The sequence below is a fragment of the Aegilops tauschii genome, chromosome 7 (assembly GCF_002575655.3).
Source record: "Aegilops tauschii subsp. strangulata cultivar AL8/78 chromosome 7, Aet v6.0, whole genome shotgun sequence".
NCBI lineage: Eukaryota > Viridiplantae > Streptophyta > Magnoliopsida > Poales > Poaceae > Aegilops > Aegilops tauschii.
The window spans coordinates 3,977,538-3,990,659 of record NC_053041.3 but is presented as its reverse complement, the minus strand read 5'-3'; the positions used below and the strand labels follow the sequence as shown (position 1 = coordinate 3,990,659).

The following is a 13,122-nucleotide window of genomic DNA, read 5'->3' as shown; positions in this document are numbered from 1 at the left end:
CAATCCCCAATCCGATAGTTCATCCCTTCCTCTTGCCTTGTTCGTCGCCATGGTCGCCCGCTGAAACTAGTCGTTTTTTTGTTCTCTGGTTCCTCTCCTCCCCTATTCGCCGCCATGGCCGCCCCTCTCCTCCCCCGATCCCTCATTCTCCCATGACCTGGAAGCTCCCTGAACAAGGACCACCCTCGCCATGGATCAATGGAGCAGCGCAATCTCATCTTGGAGTTCCTGTTCGATGTACATCGTGAGTATTAATTGGGACAGTACAGATGCAGGTATACTGAATTTTAAGCTTTTTTGAAGTCAATGCCCTGTTCTGCTTTCGTTGGGATTTTTTTACAAGTAGAATGCGTCGTTGGTTCAATTTGTTTTCTGTATTACAAGGGAGACAAGGACTAGGTGTTCCCCATCGATTTTTCCTACAAACTATAAAGGTAAAATGCGAGTGGTAATTTAGCTTACATGAATCCTGTATGATACTAACAACATAGCCTTTCTTCAAAAGGAAAAGAGAATAACAGTGGTCGTGTTTTTTGTTGGTTAGTGCAGGCATATAGGAAAGGAATCCAGACTAGAGATCATCAGAGACGCAGGTCACACGTTGCAGTTGGAGAGGGCAAGAAGGTTAACAATTTCACCAAGTTGTTCTCCTAGATGATCCAAATAGACCTTGATTGGCAGAGCCTGAAACTGAAACCTGCTCAAAGCATCCATAATTGCAGGAAAACTACACACAGAATCATTCAAGGGGCCCAAATGGTGTATATTATACTCTTTGTAGAGGCATGTACTAATGCTCTTAGAAGAGAGAATTCAGTGAAGTTGAGATTGAGAATTAGTACTTGTAAAAATGTTATCTTCTCTTGCTGGTGTTGTTGTCCCAGTTTAGTTGAGAAAAGAGAATTCAGATAAAGCATTTTATTTAGGGAATGTACTTCTGAGTGTACAGACTGTTGCATATGCACCAATATATGTAATATGAATGCAATATTTTCTTGTGACATGAATGAAAACTTTTGTGAATTGGAAGTACTCTGTTGTTGTAACTATCATGGTTGCAAATTGGCAACATCTTATTTACATTTTCCATCATTATTGCAAATTGGCAATAGCAGAATTAATAAACAAGACATGACGACAATTATCTGTCCTGTTTCAGCTTTACTTCGGAAGAATGCATTTTTCTAAACACAGCAGTGAAATCACATAAGAACAAGTCATGCCCACATCGCAAAACAGTACATGTGGCACATAACAGGGAACAAGTGCTACCAGTACCAGTTTTACATAATATAGCATGAACCAGAGCATGCATAATAGTGAATCATGTACCAAAAGTTCATATTTATTTGAATGTAACTAGGTAACTAGCAGTTCAATTATTGTCATATAACCACCATTGGAATCCCGATTGGTTTGGCATTGGTTGAGATCTATTCTTTGCTCTCCCATAGAAAGGTGCAGTGGAAGGACTATTTTGTGAAGTTGAGACCTTCTTCTTCCTATTTGCTGGCTTAGATGGAGCTTGCTTTGATGATGGACTAGGAGCTGAACTCTCTTGTGTTGATGGGACATGAGTTTGCAGTATTGAAAAAAAAATGTGAGCACATTTGCACATGTTAGGAAGAAAATGCAAGTAAAAGGAGAGAGAAAGGGGCCACCTCTGTTCTTGCTTGTTTATCCTTTCTCCTTGTAGCTGCTCTTGTGAAGTTTGCATGCTCTTTATTGCCGGCAGTATTGTTGTTAGTACATTTTCTTTTGTTGTGCCCCTGGGTTCCACAACTTGAACATGTGACCTGAGTGCCTGCACATGACATTTTTGATGGGTCCCTAGGTTTCTCTCCTTCTTCCTGCCTTCTCTTTTTCTGGGGCCTACCTTCTGAGTTCTTTTCTTAGGTGGAAGAGGTCTAGGTTTTTCAGAAATTGGCCAATCTTCTGGTCCATTCACAGGCTGAAGAACATGATCATAAATTCTGTCGTACTCAGCTATTGAGTAGCAAGGTGAAATGTAGAGATCTAAATCTCTCGAGCAGGTGTAGGTTGCACTCACTGCATGACAACAAGGCAAGCCAGAAAGCCGCCAATATCTACATGAACATGTCCAGTTTTCTAGATTTACCGTGTATCTCCTGTGCTCACCTTCCTGTACTTCAAACCCATCCTTTCCATTCCACAACACTTGACACCTAGCGGGTCTCTCAATGTTGACCTTCAATTTCTTAAAAATATTTGGATAAATGGTTCCATGCCACTTCTGAGACTTTGCTCTGTTTTGTTGGATCCTCACAGTGACCTTCTTTCTAATGATTTCCATTGCCGTTACTACATGGTAGAACCTTGATCTCATGATGGCATTATTAAATGACTCACACATGTTGTTCTCAACTGAGTCACATAAAGAGTCAATCCTAAAGTAAAGGCCCTACACCAATGCTCTGGCGCGGTTTTCATCATGTCTCTCGCACCTTCTACTGTGTTTTGTGCAAGCTTAGCCCTGTTGTAATTGAATTGGCTTCTATCTGATGACTTCGCACATGCCCAGAACATTTTCTGAAAGACCTTGTCCCTGTGTTCTTTTCTCCAATTAGCATAAATGTCTTGCACACATCCTATGCTCTGCTAGGGGCACAATCTCACTTGACTGCCCTGATGAGACCCTACATAAGGAAATAAAAAATTGGCATAAGCAAATAATCTCACATCCATAAGGACAATAGGAGAGTAAGAGAATTAATTCTGTATCATATATGTAATAACAAAAATATGAGTAACAAAAATTTAGCTCACTTTCTATTGATCAGAGATGAAAACCCATCCTTCGCCATTGTTATATCCGGAGATCTTTTTGAAGAAACCCAATGAACCAATACCAGGACTCATAGCTCTCAACCTCTACTATTGCCCAAGCTATTGGATACATCTGGTTATTCGCATCTCTGCCAATTGCACAAAGCAACTGCCCCTTGAATGCACCCTTCAAAAAACATCCATCTAGCCCCACCACTCTTCTACATCCTGCAAGAAATCCTTTCTTGCAACCATCTAAACACATATACATTCTTTCAAACACATTGATGTTAAGAATTTCTGGATTTAATGTCACTGCGATAGTGCTACCGGGGTTGCTTCTAAGCAACTCAAGCTGATAATCATAAACCAGAGCATACTCACCATCAGATAGATCAATTATCTTCTCCATAACAAGTTTCTTTGCTCGTTTGCATTTGGAGATGGACACATCAGCTACTAGATCCTGAAGAACAGCTTGTTGAATATGCTCTGCCTTCCATGATGGATTGTCCCTGATTTGCCTAAAATACTTCTTTGCAATGACACCACATGTGACCAGTTTGTTGTCCCTTCTTGGAATGCATGTGTGCTCATTATTGTACCTCCATACTAGCAACCAATCAGGCCTGCTAGTAATGGACCCATAGATACTCCAAGGACAGCCAGGCCAACTGCATTTTGCACTTACTCTCTTTTTCTCATCTTTTGGAAATAACAAGTGGTGATATGTTTTCAGTCCATACTTGACCAATGCATTCTTGAACTCCCTACTGTCATGGAAGGCCATACCAACAGAGAATAAAGGAATTTCAGAAGTGCTATCATAAACTATGTGCTCCGTCTTCTTCCTCTTAGGCATGTCATCCCCATCACTTGCTTCATCATAAGATAAATCATCTACGCTGTCAAAATAAGGTGTCACATCACCATCACCATCATCAAGCTTGCAATCCTCTGGGACAAGGAAATCCTCTGGCACATCAACTGCTTTCTCATCCTCTTCTCCAAGCATTTTGTTCCTGACCTTGTTCTTGAGGTCCCTTGCATATTTTCTGAATTCAATTGCTTCTTCATCATCAGCAGAACTATTTTCTTCTTCTAAATCAACCTCATAATCACTATCACTGCTTGTGGATTCATCTCCACCCCTTTGTTTCTTTTTCCTTCAGCCACCTTTGATTTTCCTGTTATGGACCTACTTCCCTTCACAACCTTCCTAGAAACTGGCAACTTCCGGGGCCGATGAAATACATGTGCATCTTCAGCTACCTCATGCATCTCCTCTACATTCCTCTAAATTTATCTTCTCTTCTGAACATTGTTCCTCTCGTTGTCTCTCTCCCTGTTCTGCCTGCCGGACAGATAGATAACCGAGTGGTTTCATACCTGCGAAATAACAACAAATACAACACATATATAAGCGCTCTGGACATATATAAGATTGAATCCCTATGCAATCAAACCCGTGACAAATCACACATATATAAGCCCTCCGGATATGAACTGTTTCAATAGTCAACCTCTAAATTAATGTACAGTCAAGCATAAAACCGTGCTGTTAAAATGAGTGCAGCAGCACAAATTATTATTGCTTCTCAATACTTACAAATTTCTAAAATGTATGTAACAGAGTTTATATGAGTCTAGTCTATTCCAAAATTTAAAATGCTCCCGTCCCGCTCATGCTAAAGGTATGCATGCATCCTGGAATACACAGGGCATTTTGCAAATGTTGATTACTTCTAGAGTACATGCAGACAGGCATCAACCTGGGTTATCAACTGTTAAATCCAGCAAAGGGTCGTTAGTACTAATCACCAAACTGATCAAGGACTATCTAGTTGGCGTCTGACATCTGAATTCAGAAAGGGTCGTTGCAGCCTTGCAGGTGTGCAAGTTTCAATGCACAGTCCACGCAGAGAAGTACGTGTGTGCTGGGCATGGAAGAGCTTAGCGCCTAACCTGGAATCCTGGAGTCGTCGCGCCGCTACCTTCAAGCGGCGATCATCACGTCTCCCTGAAATATGGGAGACGAGGCCTAAACAAACCGGAGGAGCAGTTAAGTCTCCTGCGCCACAATACCAAGCCGACGTGGCCATCCTGTAGAGCCACGTAAGCAAAACCACCGTCAGATACCACTCTAATTGGGATTAGGGGGTGCCTTGGCTGGTATTAGATATCTCAGGGGATTAGTTAACTGGTTTTAGAGTTGGGGGGTGGGTTAGTCGGTTTCTGAAACCACAGGAGGTGATGTGGACTTCTTTCGTTGCATTGGTACCAACAATAGAGTAGCAGACTCAAATCTCCTTCTGTCATTCCTGTAGCCATCATCCATGTTCGTAGCGCTTCCTCCTGAGTTACTCAATTACCAACGTTATAGAGCAATGTACTGTCCTGCGCGGTCCGCTCCTATAGCTACCATCCAGCAAGATGATCCGCCATAATTTTGTCTGTGCAGTTTTTTTAAAAAAAAGTTCAATAACATATAATAAAATGCTTGTGACGTTTAAAGAAAATCATACACACTTAAGAAATATTCACACGTTACGCAAAAATCTTCATGACATTTATGAAAAAAAATCCGTGTGTGTTTAAAAAAATCACCTTGTATATGAAATATGTTCAACGCGCATTTGACAAATATTTAACATGTGTTAAAAACATTAACATGTATTTTGGAAACTATTCAGCATATATCAAAACTGTTCACTTGTATATAAAAAATAGTCAGTGTGCATTTGATAAGTTTTTCAACATGTATTAGGATAAATGTTTAACATGTTTTAAAAAATTGTTCAACGTGTACTCAGAAAATGTTCAATGTGTATTAAAAAGTATGATTATTCAAAACAAGTGAAAAATAAAAAATAAATCAAAAAAGATAAAATGAAAAAGATAAAGTAAAAATGGAAGTAAAATTAAAAATATAAGAAAATTGGCAAAACAGATAAATAAAAGCATAGATAAAAAAGAAATGGTTTTTATCATTTATGCCACTATTTGTGTCCTTGCCATTAAAAGTTATAACTGCTCAAAAATGACATTGTTCAATGAGATGCTTCCTTAAAAATGCCATTAGATATCTAAAAAATGTCATCATTTCGTTAGATGTTTACTCAAAAATGCCATTAGACATAGTTATTGTCAGGTCAAACTCGTTGACCATGTTATATGATGAAAATCCTTCTATACCCACATGTCAGCTCTCGTATCTCACAATGATAAGTGTGGACCCCACTTGTCAGGAGTAAGCAAGCGAATATTTTTTTAATAAGAACGTTGTTGGGATCAAGTGAGACCCACACTTTATTGTAGTGAGATAGAAGGAGAGCTGACATATTGGTCTATAGGTATTTTGGTCATTATAGCATGGCAAATGAGATTAAAGCTGACAATAATGGTGTGTGGTGGCATTTTTGAGCTTGTGCCTAACGAAGCGATGTCATTTTTGAGCAATTAAAATTCGTAGTTGCAAAACTGAGTAGTGAAACACAACTAGTGGCATAAATGATAAAAACCCAAGAAAAAGAAAAACTTGTCGAAACCTTCCCAAAACCAGGCAGAAGGTTCAGGTTCCAAAAATATGCCTACTGTACATAGAAGCTTCCTTTTGATCAAACATACAGGCTTTACTGGCCGGTCCATCCTAGCGATTGCCTATTGTGATGTGGTACTTGGTCACGCAATAGGTGATACATAGCTGTCGCGCTTTTATTTTCTAAAGAAAAGACATTTTTTTAGGGGATCTCAAGAAAAGACATGAGCTACTATTGACGGAGCCGGCCCACTTTTTTGCAGGTTTTTTACTTACACTTGATTATTTCTTTTTCTAGTTTTTTCCTCCGGTTTTTCACTTCATGTTTTCCATGATGCAAGAAATCTGTTTTTAAAAATGCGAATGAATTTTTAATCACATGAATACATATTTATACTTACAAAATTATAATATATTTTTAACACATGTGTGAACATTTTTTTCCAGTTGCACGAACACTTTTGAAAATTCATTAAAAAAGGTTTAAAATTATATAATTTTATAAAAAAGTGTTCATGATATATTTAAAATATTTTCACCATATATTAAGAAAAATTTCACTGTTTGTTTTTAAAAATATTCCTCCTGTTTTGAAAAACGTTCACCACATAATTGCATCATATTCACCGAGTATATGAAAAATAGAAATCATGTATAAAAAATGATGTTCATCGAGTATTTAAACAAACATTTTTTGAAAAAATTAAAACATTTTATAATACTGTTGATTCCATTGTCAATAAATGTTGACGATGTTCTCAAATTTCAAAAAGTATGTATATTATGAAAATAGTTCTCAAATTAAAATATGTTCATGTTGTTTGGGAAACTATCCACAAATTAGAAAAACATACAAATTAGTTAAATATTCGTGATGTTCAAAATGTTTGTGAAATCGAAAAGCATAAAAGGAACAGAAAAGGAAAACTATAAAGTCAAAACAGAAGAAGTCAAGCTGTGAGCAGCCCCCTCCCAAAATGCACTGTTTGTCCTGTTGAATGCATCACCTTCATCCCTACACCATCTTCTTAAGTCATTCTGTACTTTATGGATTTATGCCTACGAATGGTGTACGGCGACGGCATGACATTCCTAGTCTAGGAATGTCGGACGCATTTTTCCAGTGCTAACTAGCTGTCATAACAAAGCTAATGCCGAGCAACCACTCCACAACACGCGTGGAAGGTGTGGAAAATCTATTTCGCCGGAGAGACAAAGGGAGAAAACCTTTTGACGCTCCTGTTGAATTGAATGGGACGGGTCGAAGGAGCAGAAGAGAAGAAGAGTTTGATCAGCCATGCTCCCTTGTATGGTTGCACTGGTACCGACAACGGAGTAGCCATCGTCCATGTTCGTAGCATGCATCCTCCTGTTCTTGAGTTACTTAATTACCAAGGCTATAGCAGCCATGCACCGTCCTCCACCGTCCATTGCTACAGCTACCATCCAGCATGCATACATGCATGTTATGCTTGTCGCCGACTATTCATGAGACAAGTTGACTGATCTTGCGATGCCATCGATCCAATGGGTGCATGGCAAGATGGTATTCTCCTACATATGAAAATGCAACAAAGCATGTGCGGTTCATCGTCGTGGCCTCCAAGGGGCAAGATCCCAAGAGAGAGACGTACGTGCGGTTGATTATTTACTCCATGGAATCAAGCTCTGATTGACTGATCAGGCCTGTGATTGTGATCGATACATACATTAATTATGATAACGGAGGGGTTGATCACATGCATGTTGCGTGCAGGTAGGCGTCGTTTTCTCTGTGAAATCAGCACAGAGCAACATCATTTGTTCTCTAGCGCGTGTTTATATATGCATCAAAAGCAAGGCCACCATTGTGATTTGTGTGGCTGGCGGCTGACCAGCTCTCCCTATCGACCGAATATTGTGCAGTACACGCCTACATCTTACTCATTAAACAATCTATAGATGTTTACTTCATTGGTGGCCGAATAGGTCCACCGTGTTTGTTGGGCGTATGAGTTGTTTATATGAGAACTGTTTCCCCATTGGTACAAGGCGGCCGGCATCCTACGTACTCCCGCACACTCTCTGAGCGACCAGAACGAAGCCAGAACATAGTAAATCACCGCGCACAGTCATAACACTTCCATTTGTTTTCCCTTGTAATATGTTGTTTGAATTAGCACGATTGTATGCCGGAGAGTTGGAGTGGCCGGAGGAGTTTGCCGACCGAACCTCCAAATAATCTCGGCTTCACCACACTCCCTGGCAAGGCGTACCTCCTCGATCGTGGACAGGTAGGTAGGCACGCAGCCAAGGAGTACTACAAATCAACCTCCGTCGTTGCTGTGGCCATCACCCACGCGTTCAGCTGCAGGATCCTCCCTCCTGCATCGATCCATCCACTAGTAGAAAACGGAGTTTTATCACCGGTTTGTAATGGGGACTAAAGGTCCCCTCCTTTAGTACCGGTTTAACACGAACCGGGACCAAAGGCCCACCACGTGGCACGAGGCGCGCCGTGGTCCGGGGGACCTTTAGTCCCGGTTAGTAAGGATTTTTTTATTTTTATTTTTGAAATAAAGCAAAAACAGCCAGTCTACTGGGCCGGCACGGCCTGCGTACGACTAGAAACTCAATCTCTAGTTGGGTCAGGATGCAGGCCCGTACGGTCCAGTAGGCCCCATAGGGCAGAAGACTTGCAATAGGCCCACAAAGGCCTGCTTAGAGAGGAGCTCGACACGGTGCGAGCTCCTCTCTACTAGCGAGGTGGACTAAACATTGTGCACTGCGGGTGGCAGCGCACCACCTTTAGTACCGGTTGGTGGCTCCAACCGGTACTAAAGGTGGGGGGGGGGGGTCTTTAGTACCGGTTAGAGCCACCAACCCGTACTAAAGGCCACCACCTCTTTAGTACCGGTTCGTGGCACGAACCGGTACTAATGAGCGCCGCCCGCCTGGCCGTTGGAACCGGCATTAATGGTCACATTAATGCCGGTTCAATACCAAACCTGGACTAATGAGTTTCATATTAGACCCTTTTTCTACTAGTGATCACCAACCCCACAGACCACTGTCGTTCATGGAGGCACGTAGCAATCATCCAGGCCTGCAACTCAATTATATGTGTGCAGAAATGCAGATGCAGAGCCTTCTAGTTCTACCAATGCACTAGTACAGTAGCTAAAAATATCCCACTACTTGGCTTAATAAAATGCAATAAGCATGTGCTGGTGTCCAAGACCAAGAAGGAGGCGTACGCCCGTCCGTCCATTTAAGAGAACAGAGGCTACTACGTACTGTACTGGGGCCAGGTCGGGTCGATCACATATTCACATGCATGATGCATGCAGGGTGGCAACCATCATTTGTTCTCTACCTCGTGTTTTTTATTTGCATCGAAAGAAAGGACACCGTTGTGATCGTCGCCGAGATTGCGGCCACTGGCCGACCGGCGATCCCCGTCCATGGAATATACGCCCTTCCCACTTGTGGTGCCACCATGTCATGGATCTCTGTCTGTACACGCCTACATCTTAAACAAATGATGATATAGGGTTTATTTACCTAATTGGTGGTTGAATGTGGGCCTACCATGATACCCCCCCCCCCCCCCCCCCCCCCTCCTGGTTGGGCGTATACATTGTGCCATTTCGGTCACCATGGAACTTGGTATTTTTGAAAACTTGAAAAACGCCTTTGGAAGTTCCAAAAATCCAAAAACCAACTTGACTATATCTAGAAGTTTCAAAAAAAAAAAATTATCATATGTACACCCTCCATGGCCTCGGTGTCAAGACTAATGTGTCGTAATAGAAATTGGGAGGGATGTAGTCCCACATCAGACGCCCTTAAGGTAAGTCAGCGGTTGTTCATTTGTCCTACTCTCGATCGTCCTCTCCATAGGGTGTTGCGTTCGGACAAGCATAGACAACTCACCGTTTTCATCAAGTGCCTCTGTCAAGGGCCCTTGTGCCTGAGAGCGATTGATTTGGCTCTGGGTCTCCATAGAACTTGACATTTTAAAAATATCTCACAAATATCTTTTAGATTTCAACGAACCGGAAAAAGTTGTCATGCATATGCATACTTTGAAGTTTCAGAATTATAGAAAAGGAAGAATTTTATTTCGTTAAAAAGGGGGAAGGAACCTCTCAGAATATGTTTCCCTGTCAAAGACAAAACTAAGATTCTAGCTAGAACCATGTCTAGGGAACAATCACAAAAGGATGGAACTTTTCAAAAGATAGAAATGGGAGCATGGGAACGCCTAGTGTGTGGGAGCACTTCTCTCAAAAAGAAGTGTGGAAACATCTGAATTTATTCTATGCTGGGTCATAATATATTCTATGTGACAAAATGTGCCAACAACTATCCCTCGACTATTTGGAGACGCCTTTATACATACTGGAGTAATCAAACTAGAAGGGTTGGTTGTGTTCCGTTGCGCCGTTTGTGTTGTTGGGATTTCATAAAGATAAAAATTGATTTGTGTGGGAGGAACATGGTGAAGTGTTTTCTTTTATAATGCAGTGTTTTAGTGGCCTTTTTGACGGCATGGTTCTGTGTTTTATGCTAATCAACCCATATTTACATGGACAATTTCTTGCTTTGATGACCACATGTACTATATTGATGCTACAGTGCATGTGTTAGCGTATCCTTTTTTAGGTGATGAAAGGGGTGTATGGGATTGCTGTGTTTTACAGGCTCATTGGTGCCGATTGATTTGAGAAATCATTGACCCAGTCAAAATCGTGAATCAAATTCAAAATACTTGCTACCTCAAAAAACAAAAACAAAAACTTGCCAAATGAATTTTTGTGAGCAGCGGATCCTAGAATGAGCTTCACGTCTGGTCGAAGGCATCGTCTTTAAAAGTAAAATTATGCTTTGTTTGTAAGAAGAATGTGGTCACTTCACGCCATAATATCAAGGTCAGTCTACAGACTAGAATTAGCCTCTCCGCCGTTGCTGTCGCTTTCATCCATGGGCTCCTCCTCACCAACCCCACAGTGTCGTTCATGTAGCCATCGTCCTCCGGAGCCTCCAGCACAATAATGCAGATGCAGATGCAGTGTCTTGTTCTCTACCAATGCAGCAGAGAAGCAAATCAACTTTGTTGCCTTTAATTAAACAAGATGCAACGAGCATGTGGGGAGGCGTTCGTCCGTCCGTTCGTCCAGTTATTAAGAGAACTGAGGCTTGCAAGTGGGGCCTGGTCGATCACATACATGGACCCATGGTGCATGGGGCAAGCGTCGTTTTTCGTTGTGAAATCACCACTGGCAAACATCATTTGTTCTCTAGCTAGTGTTTATATACAATACATGCAACAAACATCAAGAGGTCACCGCGGTGGTGATCGTCGCCGGGATCTGTGGCGGGTGGCCGACCATGCATCGAATATACTTTGTGGTGCTATCGTGGGTCTATATATGTGTAGTACATGCCTACATTCTTAAACAATGTATTTAGGGTTTAGTTGCCTCATTGGTCCGCAAACGGGCGTTCCATGACAGCGCACCCTTCCCGGTTTGTTGGGCGTGTACACTTTTTTTTTTGAGAATTTTTCATTCAAATTACAAAACAGTACAAAGTAGTTGATCCTTACAAGCACACTGAAACGCAAACACAAAGGACCATGAACACCTAGAGTATCCTAAGACATCCATAACACAAGAAGATCTCCGGAGCCCTGTGTCATCATCCCTGGATCTTGAGAGAAGACCCCTGCAGTAGAAGGATCTGCAACCAGGCGCAAGCAGGTCATCGTCTTCGACCACGGTACAATTGCCGCCACGCTGCTTCCCCTTTTCTTGACACCAGCACTGAGAGGGCATGGACATCAATCCAACACACCTGCAACAGCCGTCGCCATCTTTGGCTTTGAGTACCGCGAAAAGTGTCCCTTCCGGAAGAAAGAGAACTCGAGTCATCCGATCGGTCCAGCACCGCGGTCGGGCCATCCGCCCGGACAAAGCAAGATCTCCCACCAGCATCGGCGCAGAGGAAGGAGAAGAACAGCAGCAACAAATCATACCGACAAGGAAGAAGAAGGGTCTTCGTCTCCCTGCATCCATCGCCCATCTGAGGACCCAAACAGCCAGTGCCAATGGACCTCCATAAACCATAGCCCGCGACCTCGACGAGATCCGGGGATCCCCCACTCCGCTGGCTCCTAAACAAAGGCAAAAGCCTCGCCCGACCGCGAACGGAGCCCGGAGAAACTTATTCCGACGCGACGCCACCGCAACGGCCTCGGCAGCGTCTCCCTCAACCCTAACCCTGCCACACACCCACCAAGCGAACAGACCCGAGGTTCCCCCTCCCTCCCGCCGCCGGAGCGGCCGACGGAGAGAGAGGGAACCGGCGGCGCCACCGGTGGCGCGCAAGGGAACCCTCGTCGCCTCCTAGATCGCCTCGTGCGATCCTAATATTCCGGAGCGGAGATGCTGTTTGTTTGGGCTTTATCTGGCGTGTACACTTTCTGGTCTATAGTATAAGGTGCGATTCCGATTTCGGCATTTCTGAAATCTCGAAAAAGCATCCCTGGAAGTTCCAAAACTCCAAAAAAGGAAAACCATGGGTATATATTACTATATGCTACTCCCTCCGTCCGGAGATACTTGTCATCGAAATGGATGTATCTAGACGTATTTTAGTTCTAGATACATCCATTTTTATCCATTTATGCGACAAGTATTTCCGGACGGAGCGAGTACATATTTGGAAGTCTCAAATATAATTATTTCCAAGAAGCGGCATATTCATATCTCTTTGGCTTCGGCGCCGAGGCTAATGCGCCACAAAATGGGAAG

The 13,122-nt window shown here is 42.5% G+C and overlaps 1 long non-coding RNA gene across 1 annotated transcript; it reads left to right on the top strand.

Moving 5' to 3' along the window:
• Nucleotides 1-1,083, top strand: LOC120969504 (uncharacterized). The gene is made up of 3 exons (XR_005763782.3): nt 1-275; nt 385-434; nt 550-1,083. It is a non-coding gene; the product is annotated as an uncharacterized lncRNA (long non-coding RNA).
• The last annotated feature ends 12,039 nt before the right edge of the window (nt 1,084-13,122 follow it).